Source organism: Triturus cristatus, chromosome 1_1 (genome assembly GCF_964204655.1).
Source record: "Triturus cristatus chromosome 1_1, aTriCri1.1, whole genome shotgun sequence".
In the NCBI taxonomy this organism is placed as follows: domain Eukaryota; kingdom Metazoa; phylum Chordata; class Amphibia; order Caudata; family Salamandridae; genus Triturus; species Triturus cristatus.
The window spans coordinates 655572787-655600213 of record NC_140579.1 but is presented as its reverse complement, the minus strand read 5'-3'; positions in this window follow the sequence as shown (position 1 = coordinate 655600213).

Below are 27427 nucleotides of genomic sequence, written 5' to 3'. Positions count from 1 at the left end.
GAATGGAGATATTTCTGCCGAATCTCTCTACATGTGTCTACACATTCTGACCCTCAGTGTATTTTTAAATCTGACTTGAGACCGATTCCAATATCTTTTTGAAACAAATATCTAACACCTTTTTGGTATATTTAATTTTGCAATACAGATTCCCGTATGAAAGTATCCAATCTCTTTCATGTGAAAGAGGAATAGTTGAAGGACTTCGGTGGTTTTTAGGAAAGGTGATGGCGTGACCATGTATTGTAAGGGACAAATTTACTTCATAAATATATTGCATGTTGCCCCGGAGTTCCATGGCTTCATAATGGAACTGTGACTTCAGCCGCGTTCCTCTATATGGTCACGGAGCTCCTCAATGACTAGCAGTATCCTTATACTGTACGGAAGGGAGTACTTTATTCCATATATCATGGGCTTTGTGCGGTATCTCGTCTTTTTCAGCTTTAACAAGTATGATTCTTGTTACCATTTCTCTCATGGTACTTGGCACCTTTCATTCTCCATGCATTCTTCTTGCCATTGTACCGAAATGTAACTATTAATATGCATAACCAGACACCGACTTAGTCACACTGCTTCTTCTGGACCACGGCGAGGTGTATGCAGACTCACTAGCTTGTGCTAGGGTTGCTACGTCCCCTATATTTCACTAGCCTGGCTAGTATTTTGACGTCAAGGAAAGTAAAAAACAAGCATTGGCATAGCCAATAAGTCTCGCTTTTGGGACCTTATAAGTATTTAGTTATGCAGCAGAATATCCTTGGTACAACAACATCAACTGTTGCATGGCGAAACACTTATAAGGTCCCAAAGGCGAGACCTACTGGCTATGCAAATGCTTGTTTCTTTTTCCATGTGTGCTGCCTTGTGCAGCAGACATGGAAAAATCCTTGGATTGTTTATGTACAGGAAGGTCCCCCTTCCTGTACATAAACAATCTTTTTAAACAAAATGCCATTTTTGACTTCCATGTGTGCTGCATTAAGCAACACACATAGAAGTGACAAAATGGCATTTAAAGATTCTTTATGTACAGGAAGGGGAACCTTTCTGTACATAAATAATCTTTCCCTTGCACGTAGACAACCTTGCACTATGGTGCAAGGGTACCTTAGTTGGCGCTACACTGCTAAGTGTAGTGCCAGCGCAGGGTGAAACTCAAGGCTGCACCCTATCGTTCTAAATATGGTTCAGCCTTGCGTTTCTGAAGTGGCGGAGTGAGGCGTTAAGCCATGATGACTAACGCCTCACTCCGCCACTTCCTTGAACATATGCCCCTGAATTTGTGCTTTTCCAGACCAAGGACTCTTAAACTATATTGCCTACCCGTATGGATGACATGTGACTCCTTCACCTTGTAGGCCTCTGTCTTATGTAACATTTCCTATACACTGATTTACAAACGTATGATTGTTTCCGTGCAATGTAGGTGTGATGTAAAGTGCTGTGACGCCTTAAACTAGTATGAGCGGTGCTATAAATCTAAATGAATCTAAGAGACAGTGGTTATGAAGACTTGGGGGGGCTCTGTCAAATGGTGGTAGTGTGGGGATCCGTAGCGAGGTGGTCATTGGGGGGAGGCGCCAGCAAACATTGTCGCACAGGGTGCCACCAGTGGTAAAGCCGGCCCTGCACCCACCTACCCTTTCATGTTATTTATGAGCCTTTGTCTGCCGAACTGTAGACAGAAGAGGCCCTTCAATAACTCCACCCCGCTTAAGCTGCTAAAGCAGAGGTTCACAACGGCCCTGACACTCCAACACCACCTTCCAGCATACCCTGACATAGCCTTCCAGCACAGTATGACAAATACTACGGACACATCTCAGGCTCACATTAAGTACTCCTACTACCTGGCAGTACACCCCAAAACAGGCAAAGAAGACAACCTCAACAGCAAACCCTGATTCTACAATACATCCTAGAATGTGTTGTTGCATCTTCCAACACACTATTTGCCTACAATATGCAACTCCTTCAAATGTAACAAATTTAGAGGAACAATAATTTTGTAGCACTACTTGCATATTTAAGTGTTCTTCATAACTTATGACTGACTGCATTACATGTTTTGCAACCTTAACTCCTGACCACTGTTGTAATTGTATTTGCATTTATATAGCGCTTCCCTGATGACACGTAAAAGCGCTTTACGGCGAGTAGGAGGCAAGGTTAGTGGTCAATTATTATAGAGATATGAAATCAATTTGAGCGGTGGTCATGTGAGTTTGTTATTTGGATTGAAAAAGGATAGCGGAGGGATAGAAGAGGGAAGGGTTGTTGAATTGTAAACAATCAGTTTCATTCTGCTGGAAATCCACACGTTTGACTATGCAGGGTGCTCTCATATCGTTCCTCTGGAGAGCAGCACTCTGACACCCGGTTTGGTGAAGTTTGCGCTTTATAAAACACCAAGCAAATAAAAAACAAAAATAAAAAAAAATAGCACAATGTACTTAGTGTACACTTGGGGCATGTGTACAGAAAGTATATCGTGCAATTTTATTTTGCTTTTTAGGTCGAGCCTATGGCAGCGTGCATGCGTTGCCTAGGAAATTGACCTTTTGGAATCACTTCAGCTTCAGTAGAAGCTTGTGCCTGTCGTCCTCACACGCGATTGGCCTTTGCGTCTGGCTTTAGTATACAATTGGCCAAAGGCGTGTGGAGGTCCCAGCTTCTTGTGAAATGTTTACTCCAGGAGCGTTTCGCTCTCGGGAGGCAGCAGCGGCGCGCAGGGGCCATAAGTTTTTAATTAGCATGCCTGCGCTTGTCTCCCATGCAGTATCTCTCCCCCTCGTGCAGGCTGTGGTTCTCGGACTTTCACTTTCCCATTCTGGAACAAATGCGCACACACCCCATTGACATTTTGTTGTTGTTGTTCTCTGGGCACCGACTTTGTTGTTATTTTCTACCACCCCAGGAAACAGGGCAGGTTATCTCTATCTGAGGAGTGAAGGGCTGGAAGTGTCAATCATCGGGTCACTGAGCACACCATTTTAAGATACAATCATCAGGCTACAAAGGGTAGCCCCTGGCTGCAGCCTAGAAAACTGCACACAAGGGCCCCTCAGATGTTTGCACGAGATAGGACTTGAATCACAGAGTCAAAGAAGAGGCGCTACAATCTTCAGGCCACAAAGTGCAGCCCCTGGCTGCAGCACTAGAAAACTGCACATAAGGTATCCCTCAGATGTGTGCACGCGATAACAATTCAATCAATTGACAAAGACTAAGCGCTTTTCAATGAGCTCAGAAATCGGGGTCTTAAGTAAATACATAACAAAGCCAGATCTCAGCTCCCAGGGTGGGTGGAGTCTGTGACACAGCCCCATTAATACACACAGGTCTGGATCTTTAACTGTCCGCTTCTGGAAAAGGCCAGCATCTTCCCTCTGAAGCAGAGGCTGCCAGAGCTGTGTAAAACCCCAGTAAATACTACACCTGCAAGCGCTCAGATGCTGCGGTAACAAAGGTAACCTTGTGAAAGCCAGCTCACTATTCTAGCGGGTGTCTAAAGTTCATGAGACCAGAGGACTATAGCAACAGCTCTGCCTGACCCAAAGAGGGCTTCCCACTCTTGCTTAATGTCCTGAACTGCAAATCTAGCAATCGGCAAACTTGTGATGGAATGTATGACTGTCCCTTCACTGCCAAACAAGAATGCTAAAAAAAGACGATGTGTGTCTGACAGATGTGCACTTTGTGATACTAGGACAATCACTGAAGAGGCGCGTGCACGTATGGATGAGACGAGCATTGGACATAAACAAACGCAACATATGTAATGACAGGCACATTGATGCATCATTTACTTACTGATGGGAATGGGGGCGGTGCAATTGCTGGAGCAGAGTTTTCTATTGAAAATGTATTGAGATTTAAACTCCAGTTTTATGTTTATATGTCATAATTAAAATTACTGATAATTAATTATTAATTACTAATTTTGTTAAAGTTTCTGACTAATCAATATTACTAATGAAAGAATTACACGCGGGAATGCATTTATGTTGCTTTATTAATACGTGAACTAAGTTGGTGAGCAAATTAATAAAATATGTGTGGCTAAAGTGCAATTTGTTATGTGTTTGCGCTTTAAAATAACGTGCCTTAATGCTTCTTTGTGTCGCAGAAGGCTAGATAGTTGCATACACATAAGGGTATTAGTGGGTATTAACACTGTATAATCATTACAATGTATTAACGTTGTTTTGTATTTCTTTTAATTAAGATGGTCCGTTTTGGCCTAATCCAAGATGGCCGCTATTTACAGCCTGCACTCGAGTGATTGAAATTTGACAAGAGGCCTCGCTGAACATGGTTGGAAGTCACCTGACCACAGCCTCTGTCTGTATTAAAAGTTTCCGTGAGGATAGCAGCTCCAGGCTCGCTGCCAATTGCCCTTGGAAAAGAATAAAGCCACAATGAACTCTGATAAACTTGTGGTGGCTTCACTATGGTTCCGAGGAAAAGCATTCATGGATGTATCATTTTTTAGTTTGAATTTCCTTCTTCCGTGTTTTTATTTTTGTGATTTTTCTGAGCGGAGGTTTTCTAAATGTTGCAAATCAACATCCTTTCCTGCTCGCTCTGCTCAGCGGCTCAACGGACGTTTAGAGTTTGTTTGTTGCTTTTATTTTGTTAGTTTCACTATAAATATTGTTAGACTAGAGAGGGTCTAAGGCCACTTCTTCCCTCAACCTATGCTCGAGAGGATCGACGCTGATTGAGAGGACGGCGACTCGGGAGACTTTACTGAGAGACCTGTCCTGACCCACTTAGCTAGAATAGGTAACTATGAGAATAATGATTTTGCTATTGATTGACTTTCCTTTGAACTAATTTAGATAAACAATCATTGTGTTTGAATTCCAGTGTCGGGTGGGTATTTCTTTGTATTTTCTATGTTTAAAATCATGACTCAAGACATATCTTTAAGGTCGCATTGACCTCACCTAGATGCAGATTGGTTTAGGTTTCTTATGTATCTTCAATGTGGATAGAGTAATAATTATGAATGTTAGTGTAATGGGCCCTAGCGTATGATGAGTGTATGTGCGTGTGACTGTGGATTTACTCTGTCCGTGGAAGTAGGGAGAAATTATATGCGCCGATCTGCAGCAGTTTCCTGGTAGCAGAGGATGCCTGTAACCATAGGTCCGGTTGTGCCTATTTTTGATAAGCAAAGAATGGGTGAGAATGGTTTGACGGTTCCCTATGTTGGAAATGGTTTGGTTGGTTCTTGCTCTTTGTAGGAATCAGGAATGAGGACAGGAGAAAATAATTTGAGACAGTCAAGACATGACACATGTAGTGGAGGATCAGATGTACAGCCTCATTCAGGATTGAATGCTGGTTGTTTGGGAGGATCAATTTTGGAACCACAGAGGATGGCAGAACAAGTGGGTGCAGTGAAAAAGTCTACAGAAATAACAGCTGAAGATTTGAATGATTGGTTGAAAGTTCTTCAAAAGAAGGATAAAGATCCACAGGCAATTGATGTAGCCAGGTTGCGCATAGAATTAGAGGAGCTTATTGCAGGAACAATTCCTACAGAAATATTGAAAAACCATCATGATGGAGAGTTGTTATTTATGTGCAAGAGTATCACCTGGAGGGCTAAGAGTACACATGACAGATTAAAGAGTATAGCGAGTGAAATGGGAGTTGACATGGATAAGGTGAAAGCTTTGCAGAAGTCTTACAGGATGGATTTCTCGGATAAGGATATTGAAAATCTAAATGGTGTTGGCAGAACAGGGCAGATTAAGGAAATGGTTTCCTTATTGCGAAAATGGGGTGATGTGGAAAAGTGGAAGGATAGGTGGTAAAAGAAAAGGGAAGATTCAGTGGACAGGACTTACATAGCTTTTCCTATGAGAGAAAAAGAGAAAACAGTGGATGCTTATCCTATGAGAGAGATTCCTGGAGGAGGATATGTACATGTTCCATGGTCTAGACAGGATATTTTGTCATTTACGAATGATTTCCCTCGACTGAGAGAAAAGCCCGTCGAGTGGTATAGGCAGGTAGACAGGTTTGTGAAATTGTCAAAGGTGCTGTGGATTGACCTGAATAGTCTGTTTGATATAATTGTTCCAGAAGACTTGTGGACAGAGTGTAAAATAGTTGTAGATTGGCCTGCTAAGGAGTACCCAAGAGATCCGAAAACAGGAGCTCCAGACCCAGAGGTCATGAGGAAGTATGAGCAGGTTATTGTGTTCCTGAAGAATAAGGTACCCCCGAAAGAAACAGACTGGGTTAAGATAGATCGAACACATCAGGAAGCAAAAGAATCAGTTCATGCTTTTTATGAAAGACTGATACTGGCTTTTAAACAGTTCAGTGGAGATGAACACCTGGGTGATAAGGATTTGAGTCATTTTGTATACAGGTTTGTATATGGCTTGAGACCTGAAATAAGTGAAAGGATTCGTGAACACACAGTTGACTGGCAGAGTAAAAAGATTGATGAGATCTTGAGACATGCAAAGTACTTCAGTGATGAAATTGAGGCAAAGCAGAGAAAGCTGAACGAAAAAGCAATGTAGGCACAGGTGAAAGACAAGAAGCACAGCTAGTGGAACAAGCAAACAATGCAGGAAATAGGCCCAGATATGGCACAGGAAAGGGAAAGGGGAATCTAGAAGAAGCGAAGAAGAAGTTCCCTTGTCACAACTGTGGACAATTGGGGCATTGGAGATCCGAGTGTACCAATCCACCATTAGTGAGTAATGAGAATAAATCATTGAATCAACAGGTGCAGAACGAGGGGTGTAATCATCAGCAGCAACAACAGAAGGTTGTCAGACAGCAGAGTCAAGAGCCAAAACCGCCCTTGCCGCAGAATAGAGGGTCCCAAAAGTATAACCAGGACTCAGGATTCTACAATGATGAGCAGGTAAACAAACCGAGACGTACTAACCTGGTACAGCAGTACTGGTTAAAGAATGAGGGGAGTGAGTCTGAAGGGGACTATTGACGGTGACGAAGAGAGGAGGAAGAGTGCATACTTGGTGCAACTCTAGAAATAGACCAAGCAGGACCATTTGTAGATGGGAAAATAAATGGGGAAAGTGTTACTTTTTTGGTAGACACAGGAACGACGAGATCAACTGTCAGGTCACCAGATATTAGAAATCTTCCTCTCTTGGACGAAGCAATCCAAGTGGTTGGTGTAGCTAATACACAGATTAAGACTCGTCTTACTGAACCAGTAAGGGTAAGAATAGGGAAATTTTCAGACATGCACAGATTTGTAGTCTGTGACACTAGTCCAGTGAATTTGTTAGGTAGGGACTTATTGTGTAAGATGAATTGCACAATTTTCTGTACTCCGGATGGAATAGCTTTTGAGACACCAGAGGAGGATGTTTTGTACAGGATGACTCTAGATAATAGAGAGAGTGAGATTGTTGGTACGTATGCTGTGTTTAATCCAGATGATTTGCCTCAAGAGTTGAGACACACAGTAAAAAAAAGCAGTTTGGGATTTTACTGGAGAAGATGTGGGATTGATGAATAATGTAGATCCAGTGAAGATTTCAGTGAAAGAGGGAATTGTTTATCCTAATATCCCACAGTACAGATTGACACCAGAAATAATTGAGGAATAACCCCTATAATTGACAAGATGATTCAACAGGGTGTTTTGAGAGAGTTACTGAGTAGCCCGTGTAATTCACCGATAATGGGGCTAAAGAAACCTAATGGGAAGTTCAGGATTGTACAAGATTTGAGAAAGGTTAACAAAATTGTGGTGGCATGTTGTCCCATTGTGCCAAATCCATCAGTGATCTTGTATCAGATTACACATGATGCTGAGTGGTATACGGTAATTGATTTGTGTCATGCTTTCTTTTCAATTCCATTGCATCATGACAGCCAGCCGATTTTTGCATTTTGGTTTGGACAGCGTATTTTAGCATGGTGTCGTATCCCACAGGGGTATACAGAGAGTCCATCGATATTCAATCAGTTATTGAAGAAATCATTGGAGAGTCTGATCATGCCTGAAAGCTCAGTACTAGTGCAGTACATTGATGACCTACTTGTGGCATCGAAAACACGTGAAGCTTGTGAAGTAGATACCATAGCTTTATTGAATCATCTGGCAGATGGAGGGTTAAAGGTATCTCCAGCCAAATTGCAATTTTGCAAGAAAGAGGTGCATTATCTTGGACACAATATTGAAAAGGGTCTGAGAAAGGTGACTGATGATAGGATTAAGATTATCAGAGGAATGAGAGCCCCAATGACCCAGAGAGAAGTGAGGATGTTTCTGGGGATGGTGGGTTATTGTCGTCAGTGGATAAGTAATTTCTCCCTGATAGCAAAGCCACTGATTAAATTGACTAAAAGTGAGGTGAGAGACCCATTGGAACTGAATGCAGAACAAATGGCAGCATTTGAAGAGTTGAAGAGCAGAATGTGTGAAGCCCCTGCTTTGGGAATGCCAGACTATGAGAAGGAGTTTGAGTTGTACTGCAGTGAGAGAAATGGTTGTGCACTTTCAGTGTTAATTCAGAAACATGGACAATTGAGAAGACCAATTGCGTACTTCTCATCAACACTTGACCCCGTAGCTGTGGGTTTGCCAGGTTGCCTGAAAGCAGTAGCTGCTACATGCAGAAGTTTGGAACAGAGTGAGGGTATAATAATGGGATATCCTGTAAGGGTGTTCGTACCTCATGATGTGGCTATTCTTTTGACAAGAAGCAGGACTCAATATATGTCACTTAGTCGGCTGACTAAATATGAGAAAATCATTCTGGGAGCATCAAATGTGACTCTTGAGAGATGTGTGAATGTGAATCCAGCAACACTGTTGCCAGATGCTGAAAATGTGAATGTGGGAGATGATGTTGATCATGATTGTTTGGATGTGCTTGATTACTGCACAAAACCCAGACCGGACATAAGAGATCTGCCACTACCTGAGAGTGATCATGTGTTGTTTGTGGATGGATCATGTCTGAGAACTGATGATGGTGTGCTGAGTGCAGCATATGCGGTGTGCAAGGTTTCAGAAGTTATGGAAGCTTCGTCTTTGAAAGGAGTAAGGTCTGCTCAAGTAGCTGAATTGGTGGCATTGACGAAAGCTTGCAAGATTGGGAAAAATCTGAGAGTGACTGTGATGACTGATAGTCAGTATGGATTTGGAGTGGTTCATGATTTTGGCCAACTTTGGCTTCAGAGAGGTTTCTTGACGTCGAGTGGGACTCCAATAAAGAATGCTGAAGTGATTGGGAAATTGCTTGAGGCGATACAGCTGCCTAAAGAACTAGCGGTTGTAAAATGTGCTGCTCATGGACAAGGAGATGATTTTGTTACTCTTGGTAATCGTTTTGCCAATGACATAGCACAGTATTGTGCAAAGAACAATCATTCGATTAACAGGGGACGAGAAAGGGAAATGTCTTTTTGTTCTGTGATATTTACTAATGTCCTAGAAACATGGGATGAAGTGAAACAGTTGCAGGATGAAGCAGGAGATGAGGAAATGAGAGATTGGATTAGGGCAGGTTGTGCCCCAAGAAAGACAGATCATGTTTGGATCTATAGAGATGGAAGACCAGTCATGCCTAACTCAATGTTATCAACAATGGCAAGAATGTATCATGGCCAGGGACATCTGGGGAGGGATGCAATGATTAGGTCCTTTAAACAAACCTGGTACAATGCAAAGTTCAGGTTAATTGCGGAAAGCATCTGTCAGAGATGTTTGATTTGTCAGCAGTTCAATACTGGAAAGAAGACAGTGGTGAGCCTAGGAACAATAGGCAGAGAAGGAGGTCCTTTTACCAGAATGCAAATTGATTTCATTGAAATGCCTCAAGTGAATAGATTGAGGTATGTTCTAGTGGTAGTCTGTTTGTTCTCGAGATGGGTGGAGGCCTATCCGACTAGGAGAAATGATGGAATAACAGTGGCAAAGTTACTGTTGAGAGAGTTGATTCCTAGGTACGGGTTCCCAGTGACAATTGAGTCAGACAGAGGTGGACACTTCTACAATGAGCTCATGGGTTTAATTTGTGAAGCATTGAGCATACAGCTGAAGCTACATTGTGCATACAGACCAGAGGCTTCTGGTGTTGTTGAACAGATGAACGGCACAATCAAAAACCGAATTGGTAAGATGTGTTTAGCCACTGGAATGAAATGGCCTGATGTCTTGCCTCTAGTGCTAATGACTATTAGGTCTACTCCAGATAGAACCACAGGGTTGAGTCCACATGAAATATTGATGGGACGTGCGATGAGACATGCTTTCGTGCCTGTCAACAAGTTGATGACAATAACTGATGACATGATTTTGGATTACTGTACAGGCCTGGCTGACGCAGTTCTTTCTGTGTTTCACCAGGTTGGAGAAGACGCCACTACACTTGAAAAGAAGCAAGCCCATGATCTGAGTCCAGGGGACTGGGTGAGGATAAAAGTGCACAGAAGAAGAAATTGCTTGGTTCCAAGGTGGGGAAGGCCAAGACAAGTTATTCTGACTACGACAACTGCAGTGAAGTGTGCTGGTGTGAAAAACTGGGTGCATGCAAGTCATACTCTAAGAGTTCCGAATCCGAAGGATGGGACTGGTAAAGAGTATTTAGAAGAGTCAGATTCCAGTGATGATGCAGAGACTGAACCAGTGAGAAGAAAAAAGAATCCTGAAAGGGGGGAAGGAGAAGGAGAAAGAGAGTCAGGTGATTCTTTTTTCTTTCCGAGAGAGGCTTCTAGAGAAACATTGAGAGTCTCAGAGGAGAGATCGGATTCTGTAAGAGTGTCTGAAGTTCCAACAACAAGTGGTGAAGAAAGAAGAGAAAAGAGCAATTCCACAGAGTCTACACCTGAGTCAAATGAAGAGGTTGAAAATCCACCTGAGATTACTCCTGAAGGAGTAGGGTCAGAAGAAGATAGAGAGGGACAGATTGCGGAAGACCCCCGAGGAGGTGTAGGGAACATTCCTGATAAGCTAGGTGAAGGGACAAGTAGACAGCAAGAAGATTGCGTGTCGGAGACCCGAGGAGGGACAGTAGCAGGGAAATCTCAATTGGTGGGGAAGAAGTCTGTGGAGCAAAAGAGAATTGTTGAAGAACAAGAGGCAAATGAGACAGAATCAGATGAGAGTGAGAATGAGAAACCAGAGGGTCGAGTTCTGAGAAAGAGAACTTGGATCGGAGAAAGAAATAATAAAGAAGTGAGACCAAAAAGGGTTGTAAGAGGAGATCTTTGGCCTAACAGGATAAAGAGGCTGAGGTACAGACTGACACGAGCAAGTGCAAGTTCAAGTTCATCGAAAGCTGAACAGGTGAACGAGGTGTCCAGTCAGAATCAAGCAAAGGGTGAAAAACAAAAGGTCTCAAAAGAACCAGAGGAGATCAAGAGAATAAGAAAACCTAACCAGAAGTATAGGTCACCGGAATGGACGTACGTGGCACTGTCTGAAGGTGAAGAGGCAGAAAGTCAAGGAAATCCAGAGGGGACCGTACGAGAAGTGGTTGAGGAGGAGAAAACTGTTGGAATCCTGAAAGTTATCTTGACTGACATTGGAGAAGAGTCGGATGCTCAGGATGTCGAAGATCTGATACAATTTGATGTTGCTGAAGAAGAAGTGAAAAGTGATGACAATCCAAATTGAGTGATCTGAAGGAGTCACTTGGAGAGGAGTGAAGAGAAGAAAAACTGAAATTAGCTGTTTAAAATAATCTAGAGTTCTAAAATTCAGTAGTGGATTAATAGAGGCTAAGCCAAAAGACACTGCCGAAGTAATAAAATGGCTAACACAGAAAATAATCAAAGTAGATGTGCCTTTTTGAAAAGATGGTGTAGAATGTGCTGCTGTTGTACAGGACTCTTAATGCTGTTATGGGGTGTACTTGCTTTACTAGTTACCTTTAGGGTTACAATAGATACTTTTGGAATACATGCTGAGAATGTGACTAACATAGAGAAGAGTTCACAAAAAGTAATTCCAACTAGAAGTAGTAACATTTACATACATAAAGATAGGTCAATTAATGATTTTTCTAGCAATGTTTTTTCAAAGTTGTTGTATGAATACGTAAAGACAATGGAAGTTAGGGATTGCTACGTTTGTATGCAATTGCCTGCATCCGTTTCGGAGGGTGTTACTTATCATCATTTACCAGCTACGTATGGAATTTCATGTAGTGTGTTAAGTAGTGTTTTTTATTTGTTAGGGAAAATAGATTATGAGATGTCTAACAAAGATAACATGTTTGGGCAATTGCCTATGAATAGAAAGCTGAATCAAGCTAAAGAGGCTAACATTTTTGGTGAGATTTTTATTGAGACAGAAGAATTAACATTAGATTACATTTTTAGAAACAATTTAACTTGTAGTTTGAAAGAAGAAGAAAAAGCTTTCCTAGACATTGTAGAGAAAAGGAGAGTGAGCATGCATGAAAAGGCAGGGAAATTTAAAATGAGTGAGACAATATGGGATATTGAGATGGGAAGGGAGTTGAGAAATGGGGCCAGTCCAACTTTGGCTTTAGATGCACCACAGAAGGGTAAACTATGCATTACCAGAAGGAAATCCCAATATGATAGCTATTTTGTTGGGACTAGTGAGTGCCATGATACATACTTTATTGCAACAGGATGGGGATTCAAGGGAGGAGAAGATCCAGTTTTCCCGGGAGTGTATTATATTTGTGGGAATAAGGCTTATTACAGGTTGCCTGACCATTGGTATGGCACGTGTTATGTTGGCCTGGTCTTTCCAAAGATTTTTCATATAGATAAGATAGAAGATGTAGAGCACATTAATCTACTAACACGCTTTAAGAGAGAAACTTGGTCAGAAATTGTAGGTGATATTTTTGGAGCTTTAATTCCAGCAGTGGGAATTTCATTAAATGCATATGGAATTCGGAAACTGTCACCCCCTCCTCGCCTGACTCGCGGAGAGGGACGGGCGGCTCCTCCATCTTTGGCGGGTCTGGCCTCGGCGTTGCAGCTCCTTGGCTCCTCCCCCCCTGGCGGACACTTAAGGCGCTTACCTGGCTGCACTTCCTGACCTGTCGTCAGACCTCCCGAGGCTTCTCCGGGAGCAACGCTAGTTTTATTTCCCCTGACTTTTACCCGCTGCCTACCTGCACTGGCTCAGAGCGCCTCGGACTCGGCGCCCTGATCCTCGCTGGCTGCCCTCTGTCCTGTACGCGAGCAGACTGCCTCCGCTGACCGCCCCCTCCTCGCCTGACTCGCGGAGAGGGACGGGCGGCTCCTCCATCTTTGGCGGGTCTGGCCTCGGCGTTGCAGCTCCTTGGCTCCTCCCCCCCTGGCGGACACTTAAGGCGCTTACCTGGCTGCACTTCCTGACCTGTCGTCAGACCTCCCGAGGCTTCTCCGGGAGCAACGCTAGTTTTATTTCCCCTGACTTTTACCCGCTGCCTACCTGCACTGCCTCAGAGCGCCTCGGACTCGGCGCCCTGATCCTCGCTGGCTGCCCTCTGTCCTGTACGCGAGCAGACCGCCTCCGCTGACCGCCCCCTCCTCGCCTGACTCGCGGAGAGGGACGGGCGGCTCCTCCATCTTTGGCGGGTCTGGCCTCAGCGTTGCAGCTCCTTGGCTCCTCCCCCCCTGGCGGACACTTAAGGCGCTTACCTGGCTGCACTTCCTGACCTGTCGTCAGACCTCCCGAGGCTTCTCCGGGAGCAACGCTAGTTTTATTTCCCCTGACTTTTACCCGCTGCCTACCTGCACTGCCTCAGAGCGCCTCGGACTCGGCGCCCTGATCCTCGCTGGCTGCCCTCTGTCCTGTACGCGAGCAGACCGCCTCCGCTGACCGCCCCCTCCTCGCCTGACTCGCGGAGAGGGACGGGCGGCTCCTCCATCTTTGGCGGGTCTGGCCTCGGCGTTGCAGCTCCTTGGCTCCTCCCCCCCTGCCACGCCCCCTTGACCCTCCTTCCTCATGTGTCGTCCCTACATAATGGCTCCTGTCTTCCGGCGGCGCAGCGGACGGGCGCAGCGGGCGCGACGAAGGCGCGCCGAAGTTGCGCCTAAGTTAAGCCCGTCTGCGCCCGTCCGCGACGGGCCGGGACCAGGGGCCACACACCTTGCTCCTCACTCGGTCTATTCCTCCGCTCAACTTATAGCACTATCTGCCTTTCCTTCTCCCCCCCTTTTTTCCTTACATCATTTACACTCACTTGGTATCCTCTCTTCCCCTCTGTCTCATTCGATACCCACCTCTCTCAACTCTTCCTTTTTTCCCACTACATTATCCCCGGTTTCTCGTCCCCCCCCTGCTCCCACTGTTGCCTCTGCTTACTTATTGAATACCCGGTCTGCAGTCAAACACCAGACAGCACTCTTTAATCTTCTGACTACTGATTCTCCTGATTTTTTATTTCTGACTGAAACCTGGTTCACTGCCGACTCTCTTCCTGATCTTTTAGCCATCCTCCCCGATACCTATTATGCCCTCCGAGCTGATCACTCGGATGGCAGGGCCGGTGGAGGGGTAGCGATGATCGTCCGGTCAACATTTAAATTTCAACTCCTCTCTTACTCCCCCATATCCAACGTGGACTGCCTTGTGGCCCGTTCTCTTAATTTTCCCTCTCCTCTCACTATTGTCCTTGTTTACCGTCCCCCCCAATCGATGCCCTCTTTCGTAGCCTCTATACAGGATCTTCTAGCCACCTTGGTGGTCAACAACTCCTCCGTACTACTTCTCGGAGATTTCAATTTCTGGCCAGGAGATCCAAAGGAAGATCTTCCTTCCAAAGACTTTTCTGCCACTCTTCACTGTCTGAATCTCATTTCCCATGTCACAGCCCCTACCCACGTACAAGGTCATACTCTTGACCAAATCTGGTCTTCTCGTCCCCTGGCTTCACCCCCCCTTATCTCCCCTTGTGTTTGGTCGGATCACCATATCATTTCCTTTTCTATTCACTTGGGTGTGGTTGATAAGCCCTCTCTTCCCAAGAATCACTTTGTCCGTAATTGGAATCACACCGACCTTGACTCTCTTTCACTTTCTTTGGCTTCCTCCGCTCCTGATCTTACTAACCTCCCCCTTGAGTCCCAGGCCAATGCCATCAGCACATGGCTTTCCTCTTCGTGCGATCGAATGGCACCGCTTAAAAAGATCAAGGCGGTCCGCCCTTACGATGCGCACAAATGGTTTTCTCCAGAGCTTAAAGCTTTAAAACTCGACCTCAGGCGGTCGGAACGTCTCTGGAGACGGCAGTACTCTCCCTCTCTGCGCGTTAAATATAAAGCTCTCCTCACTGAGTATAAACAAGCTATTCTTGTGGCCAAAACCTCCTATTTTACTGAGAGAGTAGCTCTCTCTGCAAACAAATCTCGCGAATTTTTTTCCCTGGTTCACAATCTTGCCACCTCTGATCGTTCTTCCCCCGGTTTGGTTCCCTCTCAGTCCCTCTGTTTGTCACTCAATGACTTTTTTATAGACAAGATTGTGAAAATTAAAGCTAATATTCCGACTGTCCCTCAACCTATCTCTATGCGCTATGCCACCCCCCCGCTTTCTTCCCTCGCCACTTTCCCCCCTATCTCTCTTGATCTATTCTACAACTACCTGATCAAGGTTAAATCTGGTTCCCCTGCAGACTGTGCCCCGGCGCGTATCCTTAAAACTCTTTTCACCGCCTCTCCTGTTCCCCCGCTCACTCTACTTAATTCTTCCCTGGCTGCTGGCTCTGTCCCTTTATCATTTAAATCCGCCGTTGTTCTCCCCATCCTAAAAAAACCTGGTCTGGATCCCTCCCTTCCTGCTCATTTCCGACCTATTTCCCTTCTCCCCTATTTAGCTAAGATCCTCGAGACCCATGTCACCTCTTGCCTCTCCTCGTACATCGAGGATAATGGCCTCCTCGCCTCCCATCAGGCGGGCTTTCGCTCAGGTCACTCAACGGAGGCAGTGGTTCTCGCGGTCTTGGATGAACTTAAGGGGAAGGCTGATTCCAACCTTCCCCAAGCCCTGGTCCTTCTCGATCTGTCCGCTGCGTTCGACACGGTTGACCATTCCATTCTTCTTGCCCGTGTCAGCGCAGCGGGCATTCGGGGGGCAGCCTTCTCCTGGCTGGCATCCTTCCTTCGAGATAGGTACCAGGCGGTTCATCTCTCCGGTTTCTCTGCCCCTCCCCACCCGGTCACTTGTGGTGTTCCCCAGGGTTCCTCTCTTTCCCCCCTTCTCTTTAATCTTTATATCTGTCCCCTCGTCACCTCTCTTCTTGAGCGGGGGGTCTCAGTGTATAACTACGCAGATGACCTCCAGCTCGTCTTTGATCTTTCTTCTTCTTCTGATTCTCTTCCTAAGTTCAGTTCCACCTTAATCTTTATTTCGGAGTGGATGAGCGCCAACCATCTTAAGCTCAACCCCGATAAGACGGAACTTGTCCTCACGGGTGGTCCATCTAACCCCTGGTCCCCTGCACACTGGCCCCTCTCTTTTGGTCCCCCTCCTACGCCTTCCCCCTCTGTTCGCACCCTTGGCATCAAAGTTAGTTCTGACTTAACTATGCATAGTCAGATTAGCTCTGTTGTGTCTTCCTGCTTTCTTTCCCTTCGTCTTATCCGGAAAATCTCACGTTTTTTCACCACTGATGCACTCAAAACCATAGTCCTGGCTTTAGTCATCTCTCGCCTCGACTATGGGAATGGCTTGTACGTGGGCATTCCTGCCTACGAGTCTCGACGCTTACAGGCCATCCAAAATCAAGCTGCCCGCCTTATTTTTTCCCTTCCTAAATTCTCTCACATTACTCCTGTTCTTAAATCTCTTCACTGGCTCCCTATCCGTTTCAGATCTCTTTTCAAACTAGCCTGCTTCGCTTTTCGAGCTCACTCCCGCTCTGCCCCCCCCTACATCAATTCCCTTATTTCATCCCATGTCACCAGTCGTACCCTTCGTTCTTCTTCTCTTTCTCTTCTGCACATCCCCCGTTTTCGCAAACTTAGAACGGGTGGTACTCGCCTCTCCGTTTTGGCCCCCCAGTACTGGAATGGCCTTCCACTTCACATCCGTTCCATCCCCATCTACACCCATTTTCGTAAAGCCCTCAAAACTTTTCTTTTCATTCAGGCCTTCTCTTCGTAGGCTCCTCTGATTCCCTCTGTGAGCTCTGACCAGGTCCCCAGCGCCAGGAAGCCGCTTGGCCGCAGTGCGCTTTATTAAATACTTTTTTCATTTCATTTTCATTTCATTTCATTTCATTTCATTTCATTTCAACAGTGGTGGATCGCTTATCGACAAGTACCGCTGGAGGGTTTCTTTTGGTAAATACGGAGATGATTGCCGTACGTGCCATGTCTATGCAAAATCGACTTGCCCTTGATATTCTATTGGCCAAAGAGGGTGGAGTCTGTGGAATGCTGAAAGTTCAACATTGTTGCACTTACATTCCTGACGAAAGCAGAGATCTAAAGGTCTATATCAAAAATATTACTGATTTGCATGAAGAATTAGTACCACTGGAAGCTGAAAGTATCTGGACTAAAATAGCTAATAAGATAGTTGCTGTTAAGAGTTTTATTGCTAAAATAGGTAGTACTATTATTGGTAAAATATTATTTCCTTTGACATGTGTGATTGTCGCTTGATTGATACTTAAATTAGGGTGTTTGTGTTGTAAAAACAGGGGAGGGAAAAAGAAAATAATAAGACAGAATACTGAAAGGAAACAAAAGAGGTCAAAGAGAGACCCACAAGAGATAGAATTAGAAGAATTGAGGGAGAGTGTTTACTTGGAGTCAAAGAGGGATGATGAAAGAGAGTCTGGTGTGTAGTGTTGAAAAAGACATTTCAATTTCTCCTAAAAATGGGGAAAACTTTTTTTTTTTGGGTTGGTTTTTGTGGTGATATATATCACCAAAGGGGGGATTGCTGGAGCAGAGTTTTCTATTGTAAATTTATTGAGATTTAAACTCTAGTTTTATGTTTATATGTCATAATTAAAATTACTGATAATTAATTATTAATTACTAATTTTGTTAAAGTTTCTGACTAATCAATATTACTAATGAAAGAATTACACGCAGGAATGCATTTATGTTGCTTTATTAATACGTGAACTAAGTTGGTGAGCAAATTAATAAAATATGTGTGGCTAAAGTGCAATTTGTTATGTGTTTGCGCTTTAAAATACCGTGCCTTAATGCTTCTTTGTGTCGCAGAAGGCTAGATAGTTGCATACACATAAGGGTATTAGTGGGTATTAACACTGTATAATCATTACAATGTATTAACGTTGTTTTGTATTTCTTTTAATTAAGATGGTCCGTTTTGGCCTAATCCAAGATGGCCGCTATTTACAGCCTGCACTCGAGTGATTGAAATTTGACAAGAGGCCTCGCTGAACATGGTTGGAAGTCACCTGACCACAGCCTCTGTCTGTAGTAAAAGTTTCCGTGAGGATAGCAGCTCCAGGCTCGCTGCCAATTGCCCTTGGAAAAGAATAAAGCCACAATGAACTCTGATAAACTTGTGGTGGCTTCACTATGGTTCAGAGGAAAAGCATTCATGGATGTATCATTTTTTAGTTTGAATTTCCTTCTTCCGTGTTTTTATTTTTGTGATTTTTCTGAGCGGAGGTTTTCTAAATGTTGCAAATCAACATCCTTTCCTGCTCGCTCAGCGGCTCAACGGACGTTTAGAGTTTGTTTTTTGCTTTTATTTTGTTCGTTTCACTATAAATATTGTTAGACTAGAGAGGGTCTAAGGCCACTACTTCCCGAACCTATGCTCGAGAGGATCGACGCTGATTGAGAGGACGGCGACTCGGGAGACTTTACTGAGAGACCTGTCCTGACCCACTTAGCTAGAATAGGTAACTATGAGAATAATGATTTTGCTATTGATTGACTTTCCTTTGAACTAATTTAGATAAACAATCATTTTGTTTGAATTCCAGTGTCGGGTGGGTATTTCTTTGTCATTTATTGAGTTCCGAACGTATTTTCTATGTTTAAAATCATGACTCAAGACATATCTTTAAGGTCGCATTGACCTCACCTAGATGCAGATTGGTTTAGGTTTCTTTTGTATCTTCAATGTGGATAGAGTAATAATTATGAATGTTAGTGTAATGGGTCCTAGCGTATGATGAGTGTATGTGCGTGTGACTGTGGATTTACTCTGTCCGTGGAAGTAGGGAGAAATTATATGCACCGATCTGCAGCACAAGAGCTTTACAATGGGGCGGCTGCGATGGCCTTGCTGACAGAGACCCCATTCACTTAATACTGTGGTTCCCAAACTGCGCCGCGGCACCCTGGTGCGCCATCAAAACTAGCCTGGGGCGCCGCGAGCACTAATGGGAGTGCTTTGAAGGGGATATTGAGGTGCTTGTGCATGCATGACTGAAATGAAATGGCGCAGCAACAGTTCTGAGATGGCAGCAACTCAAAACACATAATAAGACCACAGGAAAGGACTGGGTGCCTGGAGCCAGCAAACATAATCTTAATTCCTTGGACTAGGAAAATCGCTCAGTCGTCTGCTCATCCGACGAGGCCACACGCATAGAAACTGCTCATACACTTGCGGAAACACTCTGCTGTGCAGCAGATACCACAGCAGTGGTGGCAAAGCACAGGCGGTCCCTCATCTCACGGCGCCAGTTGAATGGGCGACCTTCACCCTTGGCACATGCCCTCCAGGCATCAGTGTAAGTAAGAAACTAAATCAACCTGTGAACATAACCGCATTCTCCACAGCTATAAAGTAGTTGCTCAGTTTAAGCCTTTAAGTAATTTTTATGTCAAAAGAAGGCATGAGTCACTCGTCTAAAGAGGTCATTTAAATCCCGGTAACAAATGTTTGTAAGATAAAAGGGCAACATAGGACACTGAAGCTTTGCTTCAATAACAAAAATAAGGAAGTGCGAGCTCTTTGAAGTGTGCACACGTGGTAAAGTTCAGGGGAAGGCAGAGTATAAATGCCTTTGAAGAGGGGCAAGCAGAGAGTGGCCATATTTTACTCAAAGGCTACTAGCCTGTCTGGCACACAGTAAGTACAAGAAACCTATTTTTTTGCAGTTTTCTTTTTTATTTTAAATAGCGCAAACTCGACCCAAAGGTATTGGAGAGCTTTACATGAGCACCAGTTACGCTAAGGATACATTCATTTTTTGATAGGCACGGGGATATTAAGTGATTTGTCCAGGTAAAGAATGGAATATTGCCGTGCCTCCTTCAAACGCAATGCATAAACTACACTTCCCGTCAGCACCTTTTACCTTTCAACTACTACTTGCTACAATACATCACCCAGCGCTCAGACATCTACCCAGACACTCGATGCACGCTTCACCCATCACACGGACAACGCTGGTGCTGGTTGGGTAATCGCTATGCACGCCCTGCATAGTTCTCTATGTAGCCTGTGCGAGAGCACTTTGTAATACATGCCGTGATTAGGAACATTTTGCTCCCTGCAATGTGGCCACAACCTCCAGGCTTCGCAAATTTTGATTTTTTGAGCATCCAGTGATTAGTTATCTTTACCTGGGCGTTAGGAATCCCCACGCCAAAGCAAGGTTTCACGTGTTAGCGTGGCCTTGCTAATTAGGCGATAAAATTATCGCCGCTTTTCGGCCGAAAATGGCCGCAAAAGCGGCGATAATTTTTTATTACCAGCTTGTAAATATGCCCCACTGTTTGCCTGGAAGCAACGGTGTGCACTGATGCATGAGATGACGAACACTGTACATGCCTCTTACTGGTATCTCCGTGTCTAGATAAATCACACTCTGGAGTTCCCATCTTGCCGTCCCACTATTCCAGTGGCATTAGATTGTCCCTCCAGATAGAGTCGTGTATAGCACCACATCAGCAATCTTAGGCTGTTTGAAGGACTTTTTAAATGTACAATTGCTGGAACCCGTCTAGGCGCTGCACCTTAAGCTTTGTGCAGCCTCCAACCCTTTCTGTTCGTCTGTCACTCCCGGCACAGTCAACGTTATAGCCTCTAGGAGCCCCTCAAGCTAACTGATGTAGAGGAAGATAATCACTGAGCCCAGGATCACACAATGCGACTAAGTAAACCGAGATCGGCCCTCGGACCTCCTAGTTCGTCTGCAGTTTAACCCCTTTTCATGCTTCCTGCGAATTAGCAAGAGCCAAATAAACGGGAAACGTTTAGAGAATTCGCAGAGAGCGCGGGAATAATGTTAGTGTATACAGCGATTGAGCAGTGTCGTTAGGGGTCTTCATGTCACAAAACAATTAAACAGCGCGCTGTTTTGCATGTCCTGATCTTTTCCGTTTCAACAAGTACTACAACTACTACGCTGGACAAAAGAAAGTAAAATAAAACATCTGGTTAAATATTACTAGATATCAGGGTCTGTTTTTATTCTGACGCATGAAGAGCCTTAGATTTCTGGACACAGGTAGTAACCCGTTCAAAGTATGCAACAAGCAAAAAAAAGTAATACATTGAACATATAAAAAAGCGCTGCATTGTGCACAGGCCCGGTTCTAGAGGGTGGGCCAGGCCCACCCAAACATCAGCCTCGGCCCTCGCAGTGAGGACATGGAGGCCAATAGACATCACTTTCATTTAAAACGTTCCTCCGAACATCGTTTTTAGGTCTCGGCTAGCGAAGGCTGCGCTTGCGCAGTCTCGGCTAGCGAAGGCTGCGCTTGCGCAGTCTCGCTCGTGAGACTTAATGACTTGGAGAAGAGGGGCTTGAACCCGCCCCTCTTCTCTCCTCTTCTCCATTGGCTGGCCTCTTAAATGCTGGCCAGCCATTGGAGAAGAGGTTTGTCTTGCAAAACAAGCCCCGTCCTTTTCAGATTCGGGGGGCGTTTTTTTTCCGATACTTTTCGCTGGCCGTGTTTTTCTCTCCTCCAGCCAATGGCAAGAGGAGAGAAAAGAAAAACACGCCCCCGAATCCGAAAACGCCACTGCGTTTCTCCGAGGCATTTCTGCTTCACCTCGGAGAAAGGCAGTGGTGTGCTTGTTTTCCAGAAGATGTGTGTTTAATGTTTTTCCAAATCTGATCTACATTGCTGATGAACGTCGTTCTATGTCGAATCTGCGGGGATCGGTATCTTCGTGAATGTTCTATGGTAAGCAGTAGAAAAGGGCGGGGCACTGGCTTTGTAAGGTAAGTTCCACTTATGTAGGACTATTGATTTGGGGAATTTTATTTTGATGTTACTTTTTGGGATGTTGCTTTTGGGGGTGGGAATATTACACAGTGTGTATGTCTCTATGCTTACTTTACAGAAAGTTACATGTGTTGTTGATCAACGTTGTTCTATGTGGAATCTGCGGGGATCGGTATCTTTGTGAACGTTCCGTGATTAGCGGTAGAACAGGGTGGGGCACTGGCTTTGTAAGGTGAGTTACACTTATTTAGGACTTTTGATTCTGCGTACTTTATTTTCATATTTATTTTGGGGGGGAATATTAGACAGTGTGTATGTCTCTATGGTTAGTATACTGAAAGTTTGATGTGTTTTTCATGTTCTTGACTGCTTTACAAAATGTTTAAGGCACGTCGTTTTCTGTCGAATCTGTGGTCATTGGTATCTTAATAAATATTCCGTGGTGAGAGAAAGAACAGGGCGGTGCGCAGCCTTTGTAAGGTAAGTTAAACCTATTTACGAGTTTGTGGTTTTGGTTGTATAAAGGTTACACATTATTTTTGTGGAGGAATGTGATATAGTGTGTATGTCTTTAGTCCATATGTTTGTTTTTTCTTAATTCATTTCCTGTCCTAAGTCTCTGTTTCCTTTTTTTTTTGGGACTGTCCAGAAGGCCCTCCCTAGAAACTAGGGTGACCAACCGTCCGTAAATTTCACGGACAGTCTGTAATTTCGGCCGTCTGTCCGTTGTCCGTGAAGGATTCTTTAACGGACGCCATTTGTCCGTAATTTTAACCGGGCACCAGTCGCACCACCCTAAAACCGGCACAGCTTCCACCCACCTCCCTGCTTGCCTCCGATGCTGCTGAGGTGGGTGTAACAGACTCCGATGCAGCACCAAAGCTCAGATCCCCAGCAGCATTGGAGAGGCACAGCGGGATGGCAGCCCTCACACCTTCCGCCCTTGATGAGCTGTTAAGAGGTGTTTGAATGTGACTGAGAGGGAGGGGCTGCAGCTTCAGGCGCAGGGGCATCTATTCAGATGCAAACAGCCCTGAATGCTCATGTCTCTGCAATTTAGAGGGGCCTCACACATTTCCTTCCTGCCCAGGCCCCCACACATCCTAGAACCGGCCCTGATTACACCGAGGCAGCACGTGGTTCTCTTCACAGAGCTTAATTACTGTTACTAAATTGTAAGCAAACCTCGGTTCTTCAAACATGCAGTTATAATGTAATAAAATAAAGAAATGGCACAATCGCACCCACACTGATTAACAAAGTATGGAGGACAATCAGTTAAATCAGTTCTCTTGGATTATCTCCTTTAAGTACTGTACATCACAGTGGGGGATGGCAAAACTAACATTTTGGAAAGAGAGCCTGTCTTCTTGTTGTCGTGTCCAGGCCCTACCCCACCCTGGAAGAGACCAAGATGATACTAGAATACTGCATGCCCACCCCTGTGCCCACCCTGGTGGATCCTGTTCCCCTCCTGTGATGGCTCCTGCTCCCCCCCCAGTGGTGGCTCCTGCCCCCCCATGTGGTGGCTCCTGCCCCCCCGCCTGTGATGGCTCCTGTCCCCCCTGTGGTGGATCTTGTCTTCGCTCTGGGTGGCTTCTGCCCCAGTCCTGGAATGGCTCCTGCAGCGAGGGTGAAGTTCTTGATGGGCCTCTTCTCAAAAAGGCTCAGCTCAAAATTAATATGAAAAGGTGGGCGAGTGAGTAAGTGAAGGGATGGGTGGATGGCTGGATGAATTAGCGAAAGGGTGAATGGATGAATGAAAGATTGACTAGATGGATAATGAGAGAGGATGGATGGATTGATGAGTGAGTGGAAGGATGGATGAGAGAAAAGGTAAATAGCTGGATGTATGGGTGGAAGGGTAGCTGGATGGGTAAAAGGGTGGATGGGTGAGTGAAAGGATGGATGGATTGATGAATTGATAAGTGCAAGGGTGAATGGATGGACGGATGAGTGAAAGGGTGGATGTAAGGATGCATGATTGAGTGAAAGGGAGGGTAGATGGACAAAAGGATGAACAGATGAGTGAAGAAGTGAAAGGATAAATGGATGAGAGAAAGGATGGATGAGTGATTGGGTCAATGGATGGATTCATGAGTGGATGAGTAGATGGATGGGTGGGTGGATGGAAGGAAGGATGGATAAGTGAAAGGGTCGATGGAGAGAGAAAGGGAGGATGGATGGATGACTGAAAGGGTGGATGGGTGGAAGGAGGAGTGACTGGGTGGATGGATCGATGAGTAAGTGAAAGGATGGCTGGATGGGTGAAAAGGTAAATGGCTGGATGGATGTGTGAATGGATGGATGGGTGGAAGAGTGATGGATTAGTGTACAAATGGATAGGGTGCATGGATGGATAATGGCTAGATGAGTGAAAGGATGGATGAGTGAAATGATAGATGCATGATGAATAGGTTTGCAAATGGTTGAATATGTTTGGATATGGCTGGGCTTACTTATATACTATTGCGCGACCTCCTCTGATGTGTCTGTAAAACTTACCTATTGTCCTGAAGTTTTGTCCCGAATTTTGACCTCCTGTCCTGAATTTGTGTCCTGAATTTTGACCCTTTGTCCTGAATTTTTACGCTCACCGTCCTGAATTTGCACCAATGCCAGTTGGTCACCCTACTAGAAACCAGCAATAGAGACACATGCACAATGATTACACCCATGCTACTACAGTTAAGGTACCTTCAGTTTGAATAGTTTGCTGCTTTTCTTTTAAATGTGTGCTTCGGTTAGAAAGAAAAAAACACAGTTAATTCGCATTTGGGCAAGGTTTGTACTTGGAATTACATTTGCATGTTTTCTCGTTTGCAGGCCTGTCGGTAACCATTCCGGAGTACACATGCAAGTAAGGTATTTGAGCTGTGCTCATTAGATAAAGGAAGCGTTTTATATCATTAAATAAAGTAGCTTTGGTGGTTTTTAATGTTTTCAAAATGTTTTTTAACATTGATAAAGTTCGTCGATTTCTGTCGAATCTGCGGGGATCTGTACCTTCGTGAATGTTCCATCCTAAGCGGTAGAACACTGCGGGGCGCAGCCTTTGTACGGGAAGTTGCACTTGTTTAGGATTATTGAGTTTCTGTCTTTTGGTTACATATTTGGTTTGGGGGAAATATAACACAGTGTGTATGTCTGTATACTTCACGTACATTTAGATGTGTTTATCATGTGTTGAAAATGCTTTCTGAAATTGATGTTTGTCGTTTTCTAACTAATCTGCGGGAACGTTATCTTCGTGAATGTTCGTGAAAAGCGGAAGAACAGGATGGGGCACTGCCTTTGTAAGGTAAGTTTAACTTATTTAGATATTTGAGTATTTTTATTTTATTTAAGAATTATTTCGGGGGGGAAATATAACAGTATGTTTGTCTCTATGCTTAGTTTACGAAGATTGAGGTGTCATTTTCAGGTTTCGGAAACAGTTTTTAGGTCTCGGCTAGCGAAGGCTGCGCTTGCGCAGTCTCGCTTGCGAGAGATAATGACTTGGAGAAGAGGGGCTTGAACCCGCCCCTCTTTTCCCCTGTTCTCCATTGGCTGGCCTCTTGAATGCTGGCCAGCCATTGGAGAAGAGGTCCGTCACTCCGAACAGGTCCCGTCCTTTTCGGATTCGGGGGCGTGTTTTTTTCAACTTTTCTAATTATCTCCTCCAGCCAATGGCAAGAGGAGAGAAAAGCAAAACACGCCCCCGAATCCGGAAACGCCGCTGCCTTTCTCCGAGGCATTTCTGCTTCGCCTCGGAGAAAGGCGGCGGCGCTGGGACTGATTTCTTCAAACAGGCATCCCCTCTCCTCGCTGCTTCCGTCCCTGGCCGGTCTCTTTTCGTGTCACTTAAGTCTTTTAAATGGTGCCGGTATAGTTTATGAGCACGTTAGCATACTTGTTCCCTAAGTGTTTGAATTGTGATAATTTCTCACAAGTTGAAGCGCGAGGGATGCTGGCTTGCACCATATTTATACAGGCTCCTGCAGGGCTTTGCGTGTCACCGCGCCAGGGGGAGGGGGCGGGAGGATCACTCACGGTAGATGGCTTGGGTCCGGGATTGCACATCGTTGTGTGGAGCGCGTGTATCAATCACGGTCCCTAGATTTTTTTATTTGTATTTTTATCCGAAATGCATGTGGCCCTGTTGGGGCCGGGATACCTCTTTTCGAGCGGCAAAGCATCCCGCTGATGGAAGGATGCGGAAGACATCGGCGGGTCCAGGGGTACTGCAGGAAGCTAACGCACACGGCACACCCCCAGCTCGCTGCACTGGATCACGTCGGTGCAGCCATAGCTTGTCAGGCGCTGCCAGTGTGATGTGTGCACTGCAGGGGAGGGGAGGGGAGGGTTCATAAAAGGGAGCATCTGGCAAGCGGTAAGTGCCTAGATGGGGCCTTTGATTGCGTCCTATCAGGAGGCCACGGCTTTAAGTGCCAGTTTCTCGGAGTAAAGGGTTATTCCAGTCCAGGCTGGCCGTTGTCGTTCGCTCCCCTAGGCCCTGGGAATCTAGGACAGGCCAAGAATCAAGAGGTCTGTCCACTTTTTAATAGGTTACATGTGAATAAATCGCCTCTTGGCTGTTCTGCACTTCAGTTCAGATTTTTAAATCATCATAGTATACCATTTCCGTGTCCGTGTGATCACAGTGGCCCATATCGTAGAAAGAATCTATTAAATAAGTATGCTTCATTTAGGTATTCGGTATTATATAAAAGTGTAAATATAAACGTATACAAGTAAAGGAGGCAGCTACGTTTCAGAAGCGTTACTTTTATAATGAATATGTTCAAGTAGGTCACAGGACGCGTTCTTGACTTCCTACAGTGTCCACAGGCGCAAGCAATTTTTACAATAGGTTCTTGGATGTTTTGAGAAAATCAGCTTCTACGAGATTTCGCTTTATTTCTTTATATTTCCGAATTGAACGGGAATGTGTTAGAGTTTCAAAATGCCTGGGAATGTTGAGCGGTGCTGGTGGCGCAAGGCCCATTTCACACTGTGACAGTGCAAGTCACGTACCCATTGTTAGGTAAGTGACTGAAGTCCAGGAGAAAATCGCTCCATCTCTCAGCAGCACTTAGTGAAAATGCATTCTTTCCGTCCCTCCTCTTGTATGAGATGAATAGTTAGATGTTTTTGCCTTTGGTTTGGGTCTTCTAAAGAAGCCGATGGAGGTAATTCGCATCCCTTTCTACCAGGGTGATATTTTATCGGGGAGCCAGCCGTACCTTCCCTTTGTTCATCGCTTAACCTTGCGCTCACTGTCCGCATTTTATCTCTGGGTCTGTATGCTGGCTTAAACAAGATTGCGGCCATG